At 36.1% G+C, this 22,072-nt stretch overlaps 1 protein-coding gene across 2 annotated transcripts in view; it reads left to right on the top strand.

Moving 5' to 3' along the window:
• Positions 1 to 22,072, top strand: part of PDYN (prodynorphin) — a 362,456-nt gene that overhangs the window by 37,002 nt on the left and 303,382 nt on the right. Inside the window, exon 1 of one of the 2 annotated variants that reach the window (XM_044089876.1) lies at positions 12,533 to 12,647. The exons of the other annotated variant lie outside the window; for it this stretch is intronic. The gene's annotated coding sequence lies outside the window, so the exon portion shown is untranslated. Of the gene's footprint in view, positions 1 to 12,532; positions 12,648 to 22,072 lie in introns of those variants that run through there. 2 annotated transcript variants of the gene reach the window in all.

Genomic DNA, 22,072 nt, shown 5'->3' with positions numbered 1-22,072 from the left:
CATATCCTGGGTATAATTGGCTAGGCTTGTAAAGGCTCTTATGCCATTAGCCTAGCAATCACCTATGAACATATGAACCTATGTGGCTGTTTCATTCCTCCCCACACCACCTCTGCTTATATATTATGACTTCAAGGTTGTCATTGCTTGGAGAAAAAGTGATTATTCATAGAACATGAAAGGAATGCTTGTTCTTTCTCCATCACCCCTTGATCTCCAAAGCATTGAGCAGCTTGTAAACATGGATTCTGAAAATGCATGCAAATTTTCTGAATCGTAAATGAATGAATGCATGTATTACTTGCTCCTCTAGAGCTGGGGCCATGGCTGAAAAGAGTCAGCAGACCAGACCACCCACACAGGCACCAAATAGAAATAAACAATAAAAATAAATAAATAACCAAATAAAAGCAACAAAATCAATTGTTCAAGACATTGCTACAGTGAATAATGAGCAAAGACAGTATGACTAAACAAGACCTGAAGAAGGCTATCCTCCAGCAAACCGAAAATTACCTAATACAGCTTACAGACTCAGCACAAGTTAACTAAGTAAAATATAAATAAATTATCAAATTAACATTACTGAACATAGCTCTTACTGTACTCCTAAACTAATGCCTCCAGAATAACTTGACATGTAATAATAAAGGGTATTAATTACATCAGAGGTACAGTTTAAAACCATGTGAGAGGCAGACCATTCATAAGTCCTATGGAAACTATTTGTAATCCTGGTAAACAGGCAGTTTAGTATTACAGAATCTCAATGGAATTAATATGGAGTGGGAAAAATATTAATGGAATACACAGGGGTATGGTTTGTATGATACATGAAATGTCTGGTAATGTAGGATTAAGGAACTCATTTTAATAACTCACAGCTTCAAAATTCGTAACGAAAATCTGGAACCAGTAGTTGAGGCAGTCAAGAAACAAGCAGATTAGCGTACCACACTTTATTCAACGCTTTCGTCAAGAGACTTCATCAGAATACAAAATCCTTTCATGAGAACAATGCTTAAATAACCACACCAATCAAATATTTAATTAACATCAATCACTTGATTAAAACCACTTTATTTAAAGGGGTAAAACCTAAACATGTGTAACAAAAATAGTTTAATGAAAGCATAAAATAGTCAAATCACTTAATCAAAATAAGAAATAAAATTGTTGTTTTTATTTATATTTAATTTTCTATCTTTTAAGAAACATTTGATGTTAACAGCCTCATTTAGGCCAGGTTTCTTATCAGAATGAAGTTTGATCTGCCAAATAGTCTCTCTTTGTTCGAGATAATTTTTAAAGTCTCCACCCCTAAGATCTTTTTGGCTAACTTCTAAAATAGAAAAGAAAAATTTCTTAAAGTTCCCATAATCAATAGAATGTCTGTATAAAGCATTCCTAGAGTCCTTAGTCTTGATACTATATAAATGTTCCCTCATACATTCTCTTAAAGTGCGAGTGGTCATACCGACGTAAAACGTTGAGCACCACATCAACAAAGTAGCCACTCGTAAACACACTAAGCTGTTACGTGATGTTACAGCTTACGAGAACATAGCACTTATAGTAATTTTGTTTCTAATCAAAGGTGCTTTTATTGAGATAATGATGGTGGTTCCAGGGTGAAACAGGGCCCTAACAAGACAGTTTACAACAACGGAACTAAAAAATTTGTTGGTTTAAATAAAACGGACACATCTGTTAAAGCAATGGTTCCCTCGGTTTTGTTAAAAAAGTTTTTTCATCACCAGGGTAATCACAATGAGGGCATAATTAGTACAGAAATACAAGAAGAAACTTCTCCTTCGAACATCGAAGGTAGTAATTTACACCCTTCAGTAAATGTTGGTGTTTCTAAGACTTTTTTAGCCAAGAAAGGAAATCAAACAAAAAGGACTGTGACCACAAGAAGCAGAATGACAACCAGTTCCAACTCATCGGGGGATGACATTTAAGGACTTTAAACATGATGTCTACTGATAATTTTGAAGTAGTAAATTTGTCAGACATTTTGCTAACTGATGCTGAGTTGGGCATTTTAAGGTATGGTTTAAATTCTGTTCCAACTAGAAAAGCTGAATTCAGTAAAACTGTTATTGATTTAAAGAAATATACTTGTAATTTGAATCTTCACTTTTTAATGTGCAATGTATCTGGTTCTAACGAAGGTTTATTCAAACCCTCTACATACACTCCTTCCTTAAATAACACTATAAGAGTTTTTTGAAGAGGTATGTTTACAAGAGCTGCCAAATTCTTTAAAAAACAAAGGCAAATGGGTAGATACTTTGACCCATTTAGAATGTAAGGCCCTTAATGAATTGAGTAAAAAATCACATCTTAGATTTATGAGGAGTGATAAAGGGGGTAACATTGTCGTTATGGATGTTGCTAAATATAAAAAAAGTATGTTGGCTATTGTTAATATCACAGTAGAATATGAAAAAGTTTGTTTATTTGACATCCATCATAGTTACAGGAATATTTATTCATTTTTATATGAAGCTTTAATGTCTGGGGACATGGATTTCAAAATGTATGATTTTTGTGTTGTTGAAAAACCTAGAATTGGGGTGTTATTTGGCATCCCAAAAATTCATGAGGATTTGGTTAACCCTCCATTTAGACCTATTGTTTCTTCTCCACATTCTATAACAGAAGGAATCACATTACTGGTTGATGCTTTATTAAGTCCCTTGACACAGAATCTTCAGTCTTATTTAAAAGATTCTTGGGACTTTTTAAATAAGCTTAGATTTTTTTCTGAACCGGTTGACTTAAATTCTGTTGAACATGCCATGTTTTCTATTGATGTTGTGTCTTTGTTCACTTGTATTCCTCACAAAGATGGGGTTGAGGCAGTACGTAGTTTTTTAACAACACATTCTAGAATGAAAGCTGACACTATATCTTTGGTATGTAACTTGGTGGACATCATTTTAAACAACATTTTTTTTCTTTTTGATGATATTTATTATAAACAAAAAAGAGGGGTTACTATGGGGTCAGCAGCTGCCCCTGCATATGCAAACACTGTTATGGCATGGTGGGAAACTAATATTTTAGTTGAAATTGAGAAGCAATATAACATACTTTTTTATTCCAGGTTTGTTGATGACCTATTTTTTATCATCCAGGGTACACAAGATGTGGTTGATTCATTTTTGGTTGATGTTAATAATTTTTCTAAATTTATAAAATTTGTACATAGTGAAGGAGATCACAATGTTAACTTTTTCGATGTTATGCTTTGGTGGGACGAAAAAGAAAAACATTTTCAGATTAAGATCTTTCGTAAAAAAACTTTTACCAATGGTTATTGACATTATAAAAGTAACCATCCCAAACACATTAAGAAAAACATACCAAAGGGACAATATATTAGAGCTTGTAATATGACTACGAACTATAGTGACTTATTAAAAGAATTTGAACTTATTTCAACAATGTTTGTCAAAAGGGAATATGACAAAGTCTATTTGGACAGTTTATGTTCTGACATTCTTAGTAAACATGAGTTGTTTTATCCAGCATTATTGAGGGCACCACTAACTAAAACTGGGGGAAACTAGTGATAAAAATAGGTTTAACAATGTTTTTTTGGTGCTGTATGTTCACTTGACATGACTGTTGACAGTTCTGGTATCAAAAACCTTTTGGAAAAAAAATTGTGCATTTTAAAATGTAATTTAGATTTATTTAAGATACTTGGGGACCGACCTAAATTTGTTTTTAGGAATCAATTTAATTTTAAAAGATTATTAGAAAATGTTCCTTCAGGTAATAACGTTAAAAGATACGTAACACATAAAAAGGGTATGTTCAGGTGTGAACAGTGTAACTTTTGTAGATATGTTTTTGAAGGGCCTTATGTTATGCTAGAACATTTGAACATGACATTTAAAGTTCCTGGTTTTGATAATTGTTTAACTAGAGGGGTGGTGTACATTAGTTTGTGCAGTGGTTGTTCGGCATTTTACGTCAGTATGACCACTCGCACTTTAAGAGAACGTATGAGGGAATATTTATATAGTATCAAGACTAAGGACTCTAGGAATGCTTTATACAGACATTTTATTGATTGTGGGAACTTTAAGAAATTTTTCTTTTCTATTTTAGAAGTTGGCCAAAAAGATCTTAGGGGTGGAGACTTTAAAAATTTTCTCGAACAAAGAGAGACTATTTGGCAGATCAAACTTCATTCTGATAAGAAACCTGGCCTAAATGAGGCTATTAATATCAAATGTTTCTTAAAAGATAGAAAATTAAATATAAATAAAAACATGGATTTTATTTCTTATTTTGATTAAGTGATTTGACTATTTTATGCTTTTATTAAACTATTTTTGTTACATATGTTTAGGTTTTACCCCTTTAAAGAAAGCGGTTTTAATCAAGTGCGTTGAATAAATTGTGGTACGCTAATCTGCTTGTTTCTTGACTGCCTCGACTACTGTTTCCAGATTTGCGTTATTTGTTTGGTTTCATTTGGTTTTCACTCTCTTGTTCCTAGCTTCAAAATTCATTATGAGACTTAGGCCATAAACCTGTAGGGCAAGAGATTTCATGTATCAAACAACAGCCTCTCTCTCTCTCTCTCTCTCTCTATATATATATATATATATATATATATATATATATATATATGGGTCTAGGACTATTCACTGAAAGCTCAAATCACTGAAAACACAATTCACTGAAACACATTTTACTGAAAGTTATATATGGCCTTTTCCCCACTGTTGTGCAACCCTGTATTTAGTATATATAGTAAGGGGGGTGCGGGGGCACTCCTATTTTAAATATTTTGAACTATATACATGGATACTTGCAATTCCAATAAATTACTCTTTTCTGAACTTAATATATATCCAAAATATGTGGGAGGCTATGCCCCCCACATCCCTCTTACTATATATACTAACTCCAGGGTCACACAACAGTGAGGAAAAGGCCATATATAACTTTCAGTGAAATGTGCTTCAGTGAATTGAGTTTTCAGTGAATTGAGCTTTCAGTGATTTGTGCACAGTCATTTGACTTTCAGTGAAATGTGCTTTCAGTGAATAGTCCTAGACCCATATATATATATATATATATATATATATATATATATATATATATATTAGACAAATGGATAGCTAGATAAACAAAATGTATTATATTTAACCTTAATTTCATTTGCTTGATCTCTCCTGCTTAATCCTCATGTGCTCAAGATGGCATTTGCTTGCTACAGCAAAGGTGATATAACATTTAAAAGTCAGTTTTGAGTGGTCTGAGACCTTTGAACCTCAGAGAAAGAACAACATAGCATTACAGTGTCTATTAATGATCATTCTTTCCCAAAGATGCAACGACCCCGGATTGAATAAATAAAGTAAAATACAATATTGGGGGATATAGGAGCTTGTCTCTTACATGAGGGGTTTGGAGGGACAATATATGCATTTCCTTTTTACATGTTAGGCTTGCTCGTAAATTCAGCAGCTTGAGTTCATGCATTCTGAAAATGCATGCAAATTCTCAAGGCCTTGTAACTTACTATGAGAGTGCCACAGTACTTCTGTTTGTTATGGAAATGAAGAAGATAATACTAATTCCGGTGCCTATTACTTTCAAAATGTTTTTATGCTACTCTTTGTATTCTTGTTATTGTAAATTGGGGTTCCTTTATAATGAGATTTTATTTACATTTCATTACTAATATGTTTTATTGTAAAAAGTTTCACAGCTAATTTTAGTCTAACGATCGTGTACACTTTGTTAATAACTACCCTCAGGTTTTTCCTCCTTTCTCAAGTAGGTAGAGACCAGATAGTCTCTCGGTAAATCTGTGAGCACCCATCTAATCCTCACGATTTAGTCTGAAAGGCAATATAGAATTGCATTACTTAACCTGCATAGGAAGTTTATTCCAGGGGGAGGGCACTAGATAATGAATTTAATTCTCCACCACTCTTTGTTTACCTGCTGATGAAGATTCAAGTCTCTGGTTCTAGTGTTAGCTTAACTGTCTGACTTACTGAAGTGCTGAGGTGACTGACTGCCTTTTCATTTTATACTATTTGCTGTGGGAAATGATCCCTACCTCAGGTATTAACTATGTTAAGCTCTTTTTGTAGTGTACTATTGTATTGGTTATAGCCTGGACTACTAGATCTGTGTGTTTGTCTAGGTAAGCAAAAGACTCCTTAGTGAAGTTATCTGCTTTGTCAATCGTAAAATTACAGATTTCACCATATAATTGTATTAAGGTTTACCCATATGAAATCCTTAAACAAGGAGATATGGATTACATGGGGTATGGTGACTCAAGTCTGACAACTGGAGAGGGAGAGACTAGAGAAACTGAACAGGTAGAGACAGTATTAGTCAGCACCAGGTCTACAATATTTTGTCTTCTAGTGAGTTCACTAACTATTTGATTTTGGGAATTCCTATCTATTGTACCTCTCTACTGTTTTTGTTTCATACTTTTGGTCTGTTTTTCATAAATTTTTTAGTTTTCTGGTGAATCACTGAGGATTAAAGTCAATAAATAATGATAGACATAAATTTCAGATTTAATTTCCATCAGAAAAGGCATGCTAGAGCAAAACCCGTTAGTCTAACAACTTTCTAAATTTATAAGAATAACATTTAAAATATATCTCTATTTTTGGACCTCTGTATCTCCATTATTTTTGGTTTTGTCAGATTTCTAGTGCCAAGAAGTTGACAGATATGAACGTAACTATCAGATCCGCAAATCCTTGAGCATACCCTACATTAGAAATACAACTGCACCAGTCTATGGCTGGCCAATTGAAGTCACCTAGGATTATGGAGTTATTACTCACAGGAATTTCTTCTAAAATTTCCAGGAATTATATCATGACCCCTCACCACCTCAAAATAACAGCAGCTACTAAGCCGATTATCTTTGTTTTTTGCCGAGGCATTATTCTTGCGAACTGAAGGATGTCACTCAGTAGCGGACTCTTACCTGCATCTATTGTATGCATACAGAGTTTTGAAATGTCTGTCCTCATGTTCCTCAGGACTTCTACTCCAGGTCATTCAGTCTCACATGGATCACCACCACATTGCCCGAGACATAGTTGTCTCCAGAAATCATCCTAGAGGCCATAGTAATGTCTGTGATTCTGGCACCAGAGAGGCAGGAGGCAGTGAGCCAGTGGGAGTCTATATAACTAACAGTTGACTAACCAATTACTAATAAAGTTTTATCAGGAGGTAGTTTAGTATTATTTTATTTGGGAGAAATTTTGCTGTTGACGATTAGTTGTTGTAGTTGTAGGTGAAGTATGGGAGATGAGGGACTTCCACCGATCTTTATTCTTTTAAATTCTAGGATGCTGTGGCAAGGATTTTTTATGGCATCAGCAAGTGGTATTTTAGGGTGTTCTGTTTGAGAATGTGGGTTGTGGCTGAGGTGAGGTTGTGACTATGTGATGCTCAGTATGTATTGTTAATCGTGAAAGGAATGCCTCTGTTTTAGCTAAGTATTTACACTTCTTGCACACAGAGTTTTCTATGTTAAGTAGGAGTTCATTATCAGCAAGTATAAGGCAGGTATAACACTGCTTTAGGATATCAAGTGCTAGGAGGTTGGCAACAGAAAGTGAACAAGTTTGCTGTCCTTCCATATTGTCCAGTGGTTGAGGTGTTAGCTAGCTATTGCTAAGAAATCTAAGGAAAGCTAAGGGATAGCTGGGGAGTACTATCAGTCTGTTATAGGTGGGGTTAACAGAGAAGTACAGATGCTCTCAGTGCACTAGAAGCAAATGAGAGGAACCAAGTGAAAATAAGGGCACGCTAATGCTACCCTGAGCACAATCAAACAACTATCTACCGGAGAAATAAATACTAGTTTGGGAGTACTGTTTTAAAAAATGTGCTCACTACTCACTATTCAGCTACAGTAGCACTACATGGAGTGCATGGATACATTATAAACAGAAATGAAAGAAAATAAAAGAAACAAGAGAACCAACCAGCAAACAACTCTGGCAGAGCCAGATGTCGACTACTACTGGGAGGTGTGTCCTTACAGATCACCCTGATGCATTCTGTGTATGTGGAACTTTACTTTTACTTCTTATGTATTTTGCATTTGTCGCGTTTAGCTATAGACTATGAATAAACTGTACTTTTCTTTTTGTATTGCTTTTTGGGGTTTCATTTTGTTTGTATTACATAATTAGACATGGGATTTTTCCACATTTATGTTGCTGTTCATTTTCTTTGTTGACTTCATGTGTGGGATTCATATATTGATAGTTGACCTCAGAATCATGCTGTATTAAGTTCCAAGGTCAATCATAATTTGTGTGAATTTGATTGTCTGTTCTTTCTTTTATAACTTCTGTCGTGGTCTAATATGCATTCTCTGTCCTCTGTATGCTATGCAATGCAAGACATTTTTATACTACATTTGAAAGATATAATACCTACAAAAATATCTGCAAGATGCAGATTCTTACACAATTGAAATTATTGTTCAGCCATGGAGCTGTTGTTGGGAATTTGACAGGAAAACTTGGTGGAGAATATGAACAGGGTCCAAGATGACCACATGAGTTGACATTTTTTCCTCCAAGGCATCATTTCCTTGATTTTATTAAGTAAAGAAGAAATCCCTACAACTATTTTTCTGTCCTGCCTCATAACTGCCTGTACTTTAATATCTTCCTGCACTTATATATATATATATATATATATATATATATATATATATATATATATATATATATATATATATACTCATAATGCTGTCTTTTTTTAACTTATTGATATATTTATTCTATGTACATTTTAGTTTTTTTTTTTCCAATCAGCTTGTATCACCTGTAAAAAATTGACCTTGTTATTTTATGTTAGCTATCTCACGTTAGATCTTTTTATCTTGTTCAAACCTGTAATCATTGACAATTTTATCTGATGTATATTCTATTGTAATTTTGCAGCTATTCTCCTCAGGTCTCCAATGATAAAGGATCTCTGCCCAGTCAGACTAACCCCGTTAACAAATGTCAAATAAATAAATAAATAAATAGAGAACTACTGCGTTAATGTAGATTTCTTGATTTTTTTTTTGCAAAAATAGATAAATATATATATGTATAAACTCAGATTTTACTATAGCACTTTATCACATAGCTAAATACCTTCCTCAATGGTGCAGCGCTAGCGTTGTTGCCTCACAGCAAGAGGTTCTCCCATTCGATTTTTGGCTGGAGTGTGGGGAGTGCCTTCTGTGTGGAGTCTGCATGTCCTTCCTGCGGTTGGATGGGTGTTCGAAAGACATGCATAAATGGGCTTGCCTTCGTTGATGGTTGGACATCGAACTGGCACCTTGGCGTTCATGAAAATCTACTGCCAATCATTAGTGGACCGGAGTTCTGCTGTGGCGACCCCTAACCAAGAAAAGCCAAAAGACAAACAACAACAACTTTATCACAAAGCTATTTACAAAACAGATGGAATTTATACAGACAAATGCATGCTTGAACAGTACTTCTCATAGCAATTTAAGTTGTTGACTGCTAATGTGAAGTGTTATAACAGATGGACACAGAACTAGGAGGACATAATCTATCTGTAAAATAATATTACTGATCAGTACAATCAGCTTGATAGGTGCTCTTAAAACATCCATTATGTCTCCTCAAAGCTACTGTGATTGTATCAAAAGTTCTTGGCAAATATTCCCCATAATACACAGTACTCAAACCCCAAAACACAGGTATTCAAGGCACCCATATAATGAAATAAATTACAGCTAAAATCAGCTAGAAAGCATTTCATAACCTTTGTGGGAGGCTTTGCCTTCAAATGACCGCACTATGTACAGACAGCGATTCACAGCAAGCAGTGAAGAGCTCATTTCACTGCTCCTCCAGGAAATTGTGAGCTCTGAGAAGGTAAAATACAGCATATTCTGAACATTATACTATTAATGCAGTGTGAAACATCACAGTGTGAACAAGTGCCACCTGAAGGAACTGTTCGTGAGCACTTATAAGTCTGATTGTGTGTCATGTGCAGCTACGTCTTTGAGATACTGACTGAATGAAGCCTGATAAGTCAGACATAAGCACCAAAGCCTTTTATTTCCAACTAAGCACCTTGTGTAAGAGTATCAGCACCCCTATTATGTGTGAGAAGCCTCTTTTATAAGTTAAGTATATTGTCCCCATGCCATTAAGACTTAGCACTTCTAATATGAAATGAAGACAGTTATTTCAACATCTCAATAATTCCACACTAGTTGTAAGACAGGTACGGCCATGATTGATTTACACCACTGTATGTATGCAAGGACATGAAGATAATATGATGTGGAACTGAATTTCTTGGGAAAAAGATCCAAGGCAGCATTTTTTTAATTTAATTTTATTTAGGAGAATATCTTTTTAGCTAAGCACACAAGTGTAATGCAAAAGGCTACATACACCTTGCAATACATGTGCAAAACTGTTAAACATGTTCAGGTTTCCACCGAGATAGGCTTCACAGGTTTTGTTCTTAAGGTCCTTGGTAGTCATGGAGACCAGGCAGTGCTGTTTTATAATTACTCATATGGTGTCTCCAATTTTCTAATCACATATGTTGTAGTTATTTGTTAGCGTGTGTGGTCACAGAGATCACAAACTTATACACATGTTACAGCATCAGGTTATATTTTACATTTCTATTTTCTGTATTAGTTAGTTTCTATTACATGTTGCCAGTTTGAAGATATACTCTGTTTTCTGTATATAATATACCATTGCTGTTACAACACAGAAAGTGCTGTAGAACATTTTGTAAGGCATGGAGTATGGTGTTTATGCTCCAATACTCAGAAAAAGAAAAATTAGTTAAATTCTAGAGTGGTACAAGACCTGACCCTAACAAATGCTAAGCACCCCTGCTTAAGTTGTTAAGATGGGGTCTCTAGCTAGGCAGTCAAATCTGACAGTACTAACAGCAGCAGAATAAAAGATTTCCTTCTACCTGCTGTCCATCAGTAATGTGCCCTGACTTCCTGTTAAAAACTTAGAAAGTTACCAGGATAACAGAATATGTGTTCACCTGCATTATTCTCTGAAGGGTGCGAACTCTGAAACTTAAATGTATGTCACCATTCTGTGACTTCAGTCCTTCATGATTTTAAAACCATAGACTTTATGAGTACCAGATAAAAGACAAAAACAAGTAAGGAAGAAATCTGGACATCTGAGAGGCATGGCAAGGTGGGTGTAAACATAAATGACTGAGTTACACTGCCTTTCTGACAGCACTTGCCAAGTGGTGAAGTGTTTTACAGCTTTGAAAGATGGCAAAACACAGCCTTTTTTATTCTTTTACTACAAAGAATTACAATTGGTTTTCTGATCAAAACCCTGAATTATGTGTTCTTGATGTGGATGCCAAGTGTCACCTCGAGCTTTGCTCTTGAGATGAATTTCTTGGCATCCATGTTTCAAACACATCAGAAATGGGTTATGATCAGCAAACAAATCATAATCCTCTATGTATGTCACAAGAACTGCATAATAACATGCTATGCATCTTGCAAGAATGTGATGAGTAACAATATTTCACCAGTGTATACTACTTTTGGTTAAGTTATTACACTGCAGACTATGTACATAAGTGCATACATGTTTAATGGTGGTGGTGTTACATATTACATACACACACATTTGATTTTATTATTCATGTTTTTTCACTATCCATGTATAACTATGCACAGTTTTGCATACATGTACTATATTTGCCATTGATACTAGTCATGACTGAAAATGAACATTTGGGCATTCTACTTACATAATTAACAAATATTAAATAAAACAAATGGCTTATTGTAGCATGATATCTGAATAAAAAAATGTATTTTCATATACCTTGCACCTTTAAGTAAATACATTTTATATCTAGGCTTTGCTAAGCATGTGGAGTATTGCTTTAATATGCATTTAACATGAAAAATCTGGTCAAAGGGATATCTCACAGAATGCTAAATTACAAAACTAACATACCCCTAATGCGAAGCATGCCATAATGTTAGTTCTAATAGAGATCACTTATTTTTGCTAGTACTTTCTGTTTTCTCTAAATATGACTTTTTTAGCAATTAGCACTTTATTCCACTGTGACCTCTACCCTTCGGTGATATATTTGATCTTTGAAGCTTACATGCAAGATTTATGTGGTTTGTGATATGTACTAATTATAATAGAAAAGACTATTGCTTGTTCTTAAGCAGATATTAAAGAAACACTACAGACATACGTAATCCTGCACTAGTGATAAACACAGCCATTTACATCATAATAAAACAGTAATGGTTCTGAACCAAGTCTGTTAATAAATAATATAAAAGTTAATGACACATCAGTCATTCCAGTTTGATGATCCAGCATAAAACAGCAATCTCTGACATCTCTGTTTGCTGAACCAGAGCACATTTTTCAGTTGAACCTCCCTTGCTTCTAGATTTACAGCATATGAAAGCAGTGATAGTGAGAGGAAAGATATATTACAAGAAAAAGTCAATGGGCTGAGTTTAATGTCCTCATTTGTAAAAGTCATCTTTGGCCTCTGTGTTCCAAATAGAAGAATGCATGGACTGTCAGTCTGGAAAGGTATGTATGATGCCACCAAGGATTTTATTCTGAGGTAAAGGTAAGCAGATTTAATGGCATCCATCACGTTAAAAGTATGCTGAATGTCAGTGGCAGTAATGGAATATGTATATTAAACAATGCTTGCATTGTCATACACATTATATTTTGCATTTATTTAATTCACACTTCTATAGACATGCATGTACCAGTTTTATACAGATTTCTCCCACTATCACAGCTGCATGATATTTCTGTGTAACTGATGTTTATGTTTTTCAGTTCTAACTTATTATTTTTTCATAATCAAAACATCACATTAAACATATTTATTTCTGGTTATTTCACAAAGTGTGTATAAGCTTTTGAATAGAAATTAATAAACTATCACTCAGTCCTGACTCAATTTCTAAGATAGAACAAACATTCTTATCACTTGTATCTCATCATAAAAAATTCCTGTTTCCTTCTTCTGAAAGCTAACAGTTATATGGATATTGCCTGTCAACTTTTCATATTAACTCAGTTGCAGAGCCATGGTAGAATGAGGGGGTATTTATGATCCTCTTCTTAAACTTTCAGCTTAATTCTCACTCATCCGGTTAATGCTATTCCCAAAAGATAACAAGACACTTGATAAGAGTAAAGGGACTATTTAAAATGTGAATACTTAAATTCAATACATAAAACATAATGAGTTGTAAATGGTGAAACTCAGCAAAGGGCTATACATTTTGGGAGAGGGGTACTATAGCAACACTAAAGCAGATAAGAAATCTGAAGGTAGAAATATTTGATAAAATAAAGGTAAGCAGGCAGTGCATGTGTATGTGTGTCCATCTGTACAAAGCAATGTCTTTTGGCTTTTCCCGATTAGGGGTCACCACAGTGGATAACCAGTTTGCAGATTGATTGCCAGTGGTGTTTTTATGGAGTTGAGTTGCCAGCCTGGTGCTCAACCTTCTCAGAAGGCGCACACATACACACACACACCTACCTGTATGTCTTTAAAAGTCACTCAACCACAGGGAGGACATGCGGACTCTGCACAGAAGGTGCTTCAGCCGAGAATAGAACCAGAGAACCTCTTGCTGTGAGGCAACAATGGTAACCGCTGCACCATCATGTTCATTTCTGTGTGTCCATCTGTATATATGGGGGGTATTAACTCACAGCGGGAGGTACAAGTACAGTTTCACAATGCAATATATTTCCTAGATGTGTGCATCCATCAGGAAACTGTATGCAAAACAAAAAGGACAAATGTCCTTTAAGACAGCATACTGTCCACATTCTCCAGCTCTTTGAGTACTTAATAAAAATCCTGATTTATACAACTCCCAATCCACAAATTAATATATCTAAATTAGGTATCTACAGTACCGTTATTTTCACTGTGTCCCAATAAATTCAGCCATGTGTTCTATACAGATTTATACACTAGCCTACTATATTCTTTTGAAATGGATAGCAACTAATGGATGGATTGGCTGGTATGCATTTGTGAAACTTTAACCCTCACCAATAGGGTTGGATGCAACAAAAACTCTATATGAAGATGTCTTGTACTGAGTGTATGTTAAGTATGAGCTTAACATAAAAGCTGTATTAAGGTGTCCTGCACTAAGGTGGGGTAAGTTGAGTTTAACACACACCATACTATATTTTGATATAGTTATTGGTCAGAAATGTTTATTTTATATTTTCTTACATGAGCTCAACTGCAGTTAGTTTGTTTGGGGGTTTTCACATGTCAATATGAATAGAGGCAAAATCGTATGAAAGAATATCGTTAAACATATGGCTTGATAAAGCTAAATCTGACATTAAAATTAAAGACAAATAGTTTATTGACTGACTGACACTTCATCTTAGTCTCTTAGTTCTTTATAAAGCAAGAGATGATGTCATTTTCATGATATTTTTAAATGCTCATTAACGCAAGGTAAGAGGTCAAGCCCTAACACAAATGGTATGGTGCATGTCTTTTGTAATTTCCATCTCTTTACAATGTAAATAAATCTGAGGGCAGCCAAGTGGAAATATTTATTGGCAAATAATAACTTGCAAATGAAGAAATGAGTTAATAGCTATTATAGAACTCATTATTTTACCTCATATTATAACATCACAATCACAAGCATACAATAATAACAATGTTGTGACATTCTTGATATATCAACATGGTAACATCATTCATTGAATCTCACTGGTGCTACAGTGATTTAGTGAAGGCAGTTTTCTCAACTGGCATGTCTTTGCTTATGGAAGGGGTCTTTGTTTTCCATTTTGCAGATGGAGAGAAAATATTTCTTTCTTTATGTACAGTTGCATAGAAGAGTACTTACTTGTTATATGAGACTGTTCACCTGTATGTTTGTGTGCGTATGGGTTTTTGCTGAGTGTTGCATTTTTTTACCACATCCCAGATGCATGATGCAAAGTGAAAGGGTGCTCCTTCAGAACTGTTTGTAGTTGTGCATGCTGCAAATGGGTGCTCCTTCAGAACTGTCTGTAGTTGTGCATGCTGTGAAAGGGTGCTCATTCAGAACTGTCTGTAGTTGTGCATGCTGTGAAAGGGTGCTCCTTCAGAACTGTCTGTAGTTGTGCATGCTGTGAAAGGGTGCTCCTTCATAACTGTCTGTAGTTGTGCATGCTGTGAAAGGGTGCTCCTTCAGAACTGTCTGTAGTTGTTCATGCTGTGAAAGGGTGCTCCTTCAGAATTGTCTATAGTTGTGCATGCTGTGAAAGGGTGCTCCTTCAGAACTGTCTGTAGTTGTGCATGCTGTGAAAGGGTGCTCCTTCAGAACTGTCTGTAGTTGTGCATGCTGTGAAAGAATGAGTGAGCATGTTTGTCCTGTGACAAGCTGGTACCTACCTAGGATTAGTTTAACTGCATTATATCCATTAAGTGGTGTAATATACTAGGGTTGCCTTTGACCGTAAGTTAGATAAAGGAACACAAGAGACTGAATGAATGAATGAATGAATGAATGAATGAATGAATGACTTAATTAATTAATTAATTAATTGATTAATTAATTAATTAATGTAGGAGTCGCTGTTTTCTGCACTGGGCAGTGTGCAGACTCATTCACCATAGAAAACACTGCATCTATTTTTTCAGGCCATCTCCTCTCAATATAAATGCTTTCCCTGCATGAGTTTTGTCAGCATTAGATTTTGTAACTGTCACTTTAACAAAATGGCCTGCAACACTCAATATGTATAAAGCTGCATTGAACAAATCTAAAATAATAATAATAATAATAATAATAATAATAATAATAATCATCATCATCATCAACGAACTCATAAAATAAAATTATTTTTTGCATCACAGCCAAGCCAAACATCTTCAATGCTATAACATTTAAACAAATCATGGAAATCTATTCATGAATAGACTCTGATGAAGCCTATGATCGAGAGATGAAAGCGCTCAGTCTACATTAAAGCATAGAACCTTGCTACACCATTGTGTGGTTATTTCCTTCTTTTTTATTTTTTAGTTTAGTGTGTTTTTTAGTGTTAGTTTTGCCCCTTGTGAGGCGAACTGCTTGTGTTTGGTTTGAAATCATGGAAATCTATTCATGAATAGTGAAATTGCTGGCAATTTTTTTCCTTGGTTTTTCCCCATCCATGCCTCCAAACCAAACATTCATCTTCCCAATGGTTTTGAACTTTCTGAGTGTGAGGTGACCATCATCAGACAGCCATGAAAGGATCTTGATCTTGTTCTTCTTCATGCCTGGTGGACAATAAGAGGAAGAAATTGCTGTCTAAGAATAAGAAGGAGTGAGCCCTAAACTGGAAACACTCCTTCCTCAGCTTAAATAAGTGAATAAGACTTCTTGTGATGTCCTCCAAAGCAAACTACAAATTCAAATTAGCTTCCTCAACTAAGGACAACCACAAGGTGCTCCTTAGTTACATCCATAACGTAAAAGGAGAGATCCAGATCTGTGCCGAACTGCTAGTTGATACCACATATACTGAGCCTATGGACATAGCTAATCTGTTGGCCGACAGGTTCTGTGAAATTTTCTCTCCCCTGTCCCTGCCTCACATACCCCTTGATGTCCCTACCACCTATCCCTTTATTTTTATTTATTTATTTATTTTATTTTACATTTGTTGACTGGGCTAGTCTAGCTGGATACATGTCCATTTTCAGTAGAGGCCCAGGGAGAAAAGCTCCACAAAAAGACAGTAGATACTACACTTGTTATACAAAAGAAAAAATTTACAAATGGGCAGTTGTATATAATTACTTTGTAAGGAAAATAAAGAAGTTCAAATCGGTGCCTTTTTTTTTTTTTTCTTCTCACTCTCAGTGAAATAGATAGTTAGAGAATAGAAAAACAAAAGAACTGTAGAAAGCTAGTGAAGATTAGAAAGTCAAGGAAAAGGTAGTGGAGAAAAAAAGTTTAGTCAGGGTTAGTACAAGGGCAGAGCCATAGGGAATTAAGCAAAGTTTTAAGATGTTTCTTGAAAGTACGTAAAGAGGTAATTGTAGTAAATTCACTTGTAAGCTTGTTCCAGACAGGTGCAATACAGTTGGTGAACAAACTGTTCCCAGCTTTGTTGTTGGATTTATAGGAGTCTGCTAGAAGCTTGGTGGCAGAGCGTAAGGAAGAGATGTTTTTATAAGGAGTAATAAGAGTGCTAAGTATAGTAGTATTAGAAGGCTGATAGAAGATTTTGTGGGTGATGGTTAGTTGCTGTAGTAGAATTTGATTATGAAGTTCTAGCCAGCCTAGTTGTTTAAGATTAGAGCAATGATGGGTAAGAAAAGGGGCTCCTGTTGCAAATCTGGCTATGTTGTTATATGCTGTTGCTAGTTTATTGAAATTAGATTTAGATAAGTTTGTAAAAATCGGTGAGGCATAAAGAAGGGTAGAGAGCAGGTGTGTTTGTGCTATAGTACTTCTGGCTAAGGTTGTAAGGTAGGGTTTAAACCTATAGAGAGATCCAAGTTTTCTATTGACTGACTTGATGGTTAAGTTAATATGGGAATCAAAGTTGAGATTGTGGTCTATTGTGACACCAAGAAGTTTGGTAGTAGGGTCAGGGGATATTATAGTGCCATTGTTAGAAGTTATATTGAAGGTAAAAGAAGATGACTTTTGTGAAGGTGTGAAAAGTAATAATTTAGTCTTTTTGGGATTCAGTAAGAGGCAATATTGGTGGAACCACTTTTCGGCTGCTGAGAAGACTTTTTGTGTAGTAGCCTGAAGCTCATCTGGGGAGGAAGCTGAACATAGCAGTGTAGAGTCGTCGGCATATTGAATACAGATCTATTGTGGAAGGGACTTATTTAGGTTGTTAATAAAAATAGAAAAGAGGAGAGGTCCCAGTATGGAGCCTTGTGGTACTCCTATTTTGATAGGAAGAAGAGATGATAAGTGATTTTCCCATAGTACTGCTTCTTGTCTATTATCTAAGTAGGAATTAAACCACTGGATAGCCTGAGAGTCTAAATTGAAAGATTTAATGATATTTAGTAAGAGAGGATGGTTGACCATATCAAAGGCCTTAGAGAGGTCTAAGAATAGAGCTGAGGATAGTAAGTTGTTATTCCAATTTTTATTAATATTGTCAGTGAATGACAAGAGAGCAGTGGTGGTGCTGTGATGAGGTCTAAAACCGTGTTGGCAATCTGCTAGGAGAGTGTTTCGGAGGAGATGGTCAAGTAATTGCCTATGAACACATTTTTCCATGATTTTAGCTAGTGGAGAAAGTAAAGCTATGGGACAGAAGTTCGAGAGCTCGTTAGAGTTACCACCCTTATGTAGTGGAATGATATGAGAGGCCTTCCAGAGGGTTGGAATAGTGCCTTCAGTTATGGTTCGATTAATTAAAATCGAGACAGGAAAGGCAAGTACTTTGGCTGCTATTTGTAGGTACTCAGCTGGGATGAGGTCAGCTGAGGGGGTACAAGGTTTAAGTTTTGTAAGTAAGGTATAGATGAGATCTGTCGAGACAGGTTGCAGTTTGAAAGAGGAGGGTTTATTGTTTAGGGAGTGAGGTACTTGAGTGGGCTGAGAAGATAAGGTTGATGCTAGGATAGTGACAGTGTCTGAGAAAAATGAGTTGAAAGTGTCAACAATTTGCTTGGGTGTAGTCTGAGTGAGGTTACAAGGAGTGGGTGTTTTGGAATTGCCTGGGTGTAGAAGTTTGTTGATACCGGCCCAGAATTTCTGAGGATTTTGACGTTGTGTGTGTTGGAATCTCCAGTAGTAATTTTTTTTAACTTGGCATATTAGTTTCTTGGTTTCGTTTCTAAGTTGTTTAAAGATCAGGTGGTCAGCTAGGTTTTTGGTAGATCGCCATTTGTCCCAAGTCCTATTTCTAAGTAGCATTTTTTGTTTGGTTTCTTTAGATAGCCAAGGAGCAGTCTTTGCTTTGTTTTTTTATTAATCTTGTGGGGGGCATGGTGGTTGAAAATTTGGAGGAATTTGTTCTTAAAGTATAAAACAGCCTCCTCAAGAGGTAAGTATTTTAGGGGAGACCAATTGCAAGCTTTGAGTTCTACTTGGAAGTTGGCTTGCTTGAAATTAGTTTTGTTCCTGGTAGTTCTGAATTGCATATTATTGGCAACAGGGCTCTTTAGTCTGTTGATGAAAGTGATTTGATGGTCACTAATATTATCAGGTAGTGTTCCTGTGATATAAGTCATGGGGTTGCTATTAACTAGAATCCAGTAAAGGGTGCTCTGTTTAGAGCTGGTTTTGTTTATTCTTGTGGGGACGGTAATAGTTTGAGTAAAGCCATAGAGGTTTATGTGTGAAGTGGGTATTTGGGAAATACAACAATTCCAATCAATATTAAAGTCTCCTAGCAGTATAGTTTATTTTTATTAATTTGTAATTTGGTGATTCAGATTTCACTATTACTTAGTGAGGGTGGTTTGGTATCTAGTAGGGTAACCAGTAGTTCCGTTTTGTAAAGTACAGCTACACCTCCACCCTTTTAGATATTACGGTCAAGTCTAATAATGTTATAACCTGGTGGTAGTATGTCATTATCCTTGGTGTTTGTCTTTAGCCAGGCTTCAGTTAGGCAAAGGATATCAAAGGAATATAAATCAAGGAGGGCATGCAGTTGGGTTATTTTATTATTTAGGCTGCGGATATTAAGGTGGGCTATCTGTAGAGAATTGGGACTGGTGGTAAGACTTGAATAAGTAGCTTGGTTTATTGAGAGGATAGTAGGGTGGTAGGGGTTTGGGCCTAGATTAGGCTGAATGTCGCCATAAATGAATAATAGTTGTCGGTGACTATATGTGTGTTTGGAAAGTTTGGAAGATATTGAAAAAGGTTTCACAAATAGGAGAAACTTGATATGTGTTGTTCTGTGGTATTGAGATCTGAGGTATGAAGATGATGAAGTAATGTTGCTGTGTGCTTGTGGGGTGTATTCAAAGTGGGTATTAGTTTGTTTTAGTGTTAGATGGGATACAGTTAGCTTTCTATTTTCAAAGAAGTTGAGGGAGTAGGAAATGAGAAGAATGTTTAGTAGTAGGACGGAGAAGAGAAGGATGTTATATTTAGAAATGCTTGGGTTATACATAGTAAGTGAAGGTATGTTCAAAGAAGTAGGTAATAGAGTGGTCTGAATATAGAGAGTTAATAGGGTGGAGCTAACTAATTTCGTTTCCTTATTGGTGGATGTAGTGGAGGGTTGGGGTGTGAAGATAGAGAGTTAATAGGGTGGAGCTAATTAAGTTTTCTTTCTTATTGGTGGATATAGTAGTGGGTTGGGTTATACACCTATAAGTGTAGGACCACTGGGGGTGGGTGGATTTTGGGGGTAGGGTAGGGGAACGGAGTGAGCCCGCAGGGCGAATGGAGTGGGTAGAGAAAAGGAAAAAGGTAAGTCAAACAAAAAACAATCAGTTATTGGCCTGATGAGGGAACCTTATTAGATTAGAGTTACCTTGTATCTCTAAAGAGCAGATCATAAATGCCCTCTCTAAGGCCAAAAACACAGCATTTATGGGACCTGATAACATCCCAATCTGTGTCCTACATGGGCTTCAACAAGAATTAGTAACACCACTGGGTACTCTTTTCAATCACAGTCTAAGCACTGGCTTTGTCCTAGCTGACTGGAAAATGGCCACTGTTATCCCCTTGCACAAAGGTGGTGCTTCCACTGACCCCAGGAACTAGAGACCTATTAGCCTGACTAGCCTTATATGCAAGGCCATGGAGTGACTCATCATGGATCCTTATCAACAAAGATACAGGTAATCTTCAAACACTTGATCCCACTCAGTTTGGATTTGTCAGAGGGAGATAATGCCTGTTAAACCTGGTCAGCTTCTTTGAGACAGTCATCAAGGACCTGGATGAGGGGAAATCTGTGCATACATCCTACCTAGACTTAACCAAGGCTTTTGACACTATCTCCTACACAGGCATCATTAGCAAAATCACCCAGCCAGGTATCAACCCTTATATTGTTAGATGAGTCACTAACTGACTCATTAATAGAACTCATATAGTCAAAATAGGGGAATCACCTCCAACAGCAGACCTGTAACCAGTGGTGTTACACAGGGATCAGTTTTGGGACCTCTACTGTTTGGAATCTGTTTCTCTAATGTGCAAGCAATAACTAAAGGTCTGTGGCTGACAAAGTTTGCTGATGACTGCAAACTGGGAATTGTCATAGAATCTCCAGATGTTGTCAACATCCTACAAGATGGTCTTACACAAACAAATGGTCGGTGCAAAAGTCATAACCTTAAACTCAATGCAAAAAAAAATTATTATCAGCTATGTTCCTGCCAAATGACACATCAATAGCAACACCTTAGGTATGCACTCAGTGGTGGGAGACCTGGGCACACAGGTTGACAGCAACCTTACCTTTGACTTACTGGGTCTCTACAGTGGTAAGAAAGACATTCTATATTGCTTATCTCATAATTAAGGGCATTGCCTTCAGAAAAAAAGAAGTTATAACCTCCCTGTACTCTTCCCTCATCAGGCCAATAACTGAGTACAACACCCCTTTTAGTATGTACCTTTCCAAGCACTTATAGCAATTAGAGAGACCACAAAGGTTTCTCACAAGGAAAATTCAAGGTCTTCAGGATCTTTTCTATGTAGATCATCTGAAATCACTGTCACATTATTCTGTTTCATACAGACTACTCAGAGTTGATCTCTGCCTTGTATATAAGGCAGTCTCTGACCCTGCTTTATTGGAAATGCTGCATATCTGTAAGTCAAATGATACACGGGTTACTCACTCTACAAACTTTAACCTGGTATATGACATTAATAGAACCAGATGGAGGGATGGATTTGTCCCCCAGAGGTTACCACACCTTTGGAACAGACTCCCACTTCATGTCAAACAGAGCACCTCATTGGCCCTCTTCAAATGCAATCTGGAGGAGTGGATGGGTAACAATAAATTCACCCTGGGGG

Source organism: Protopterus annectens, chromosome 12.part0 (genome assembly GCF_019279795.1).
Source record: "Protopterus annectens isolate FY-2018-M chromosome 12.part0, PAN1.0, whole genome shotgun sequence".
Classification (NCBI taxonomy): Eukaryota; Metazoa; Chordata; order Ceratodontiformes; family Protopteridae; genus Protopterus; species Protopterus annectens.
This window is presented reverse-complemented; position numbering and strand designations above follow the sequence as displayed.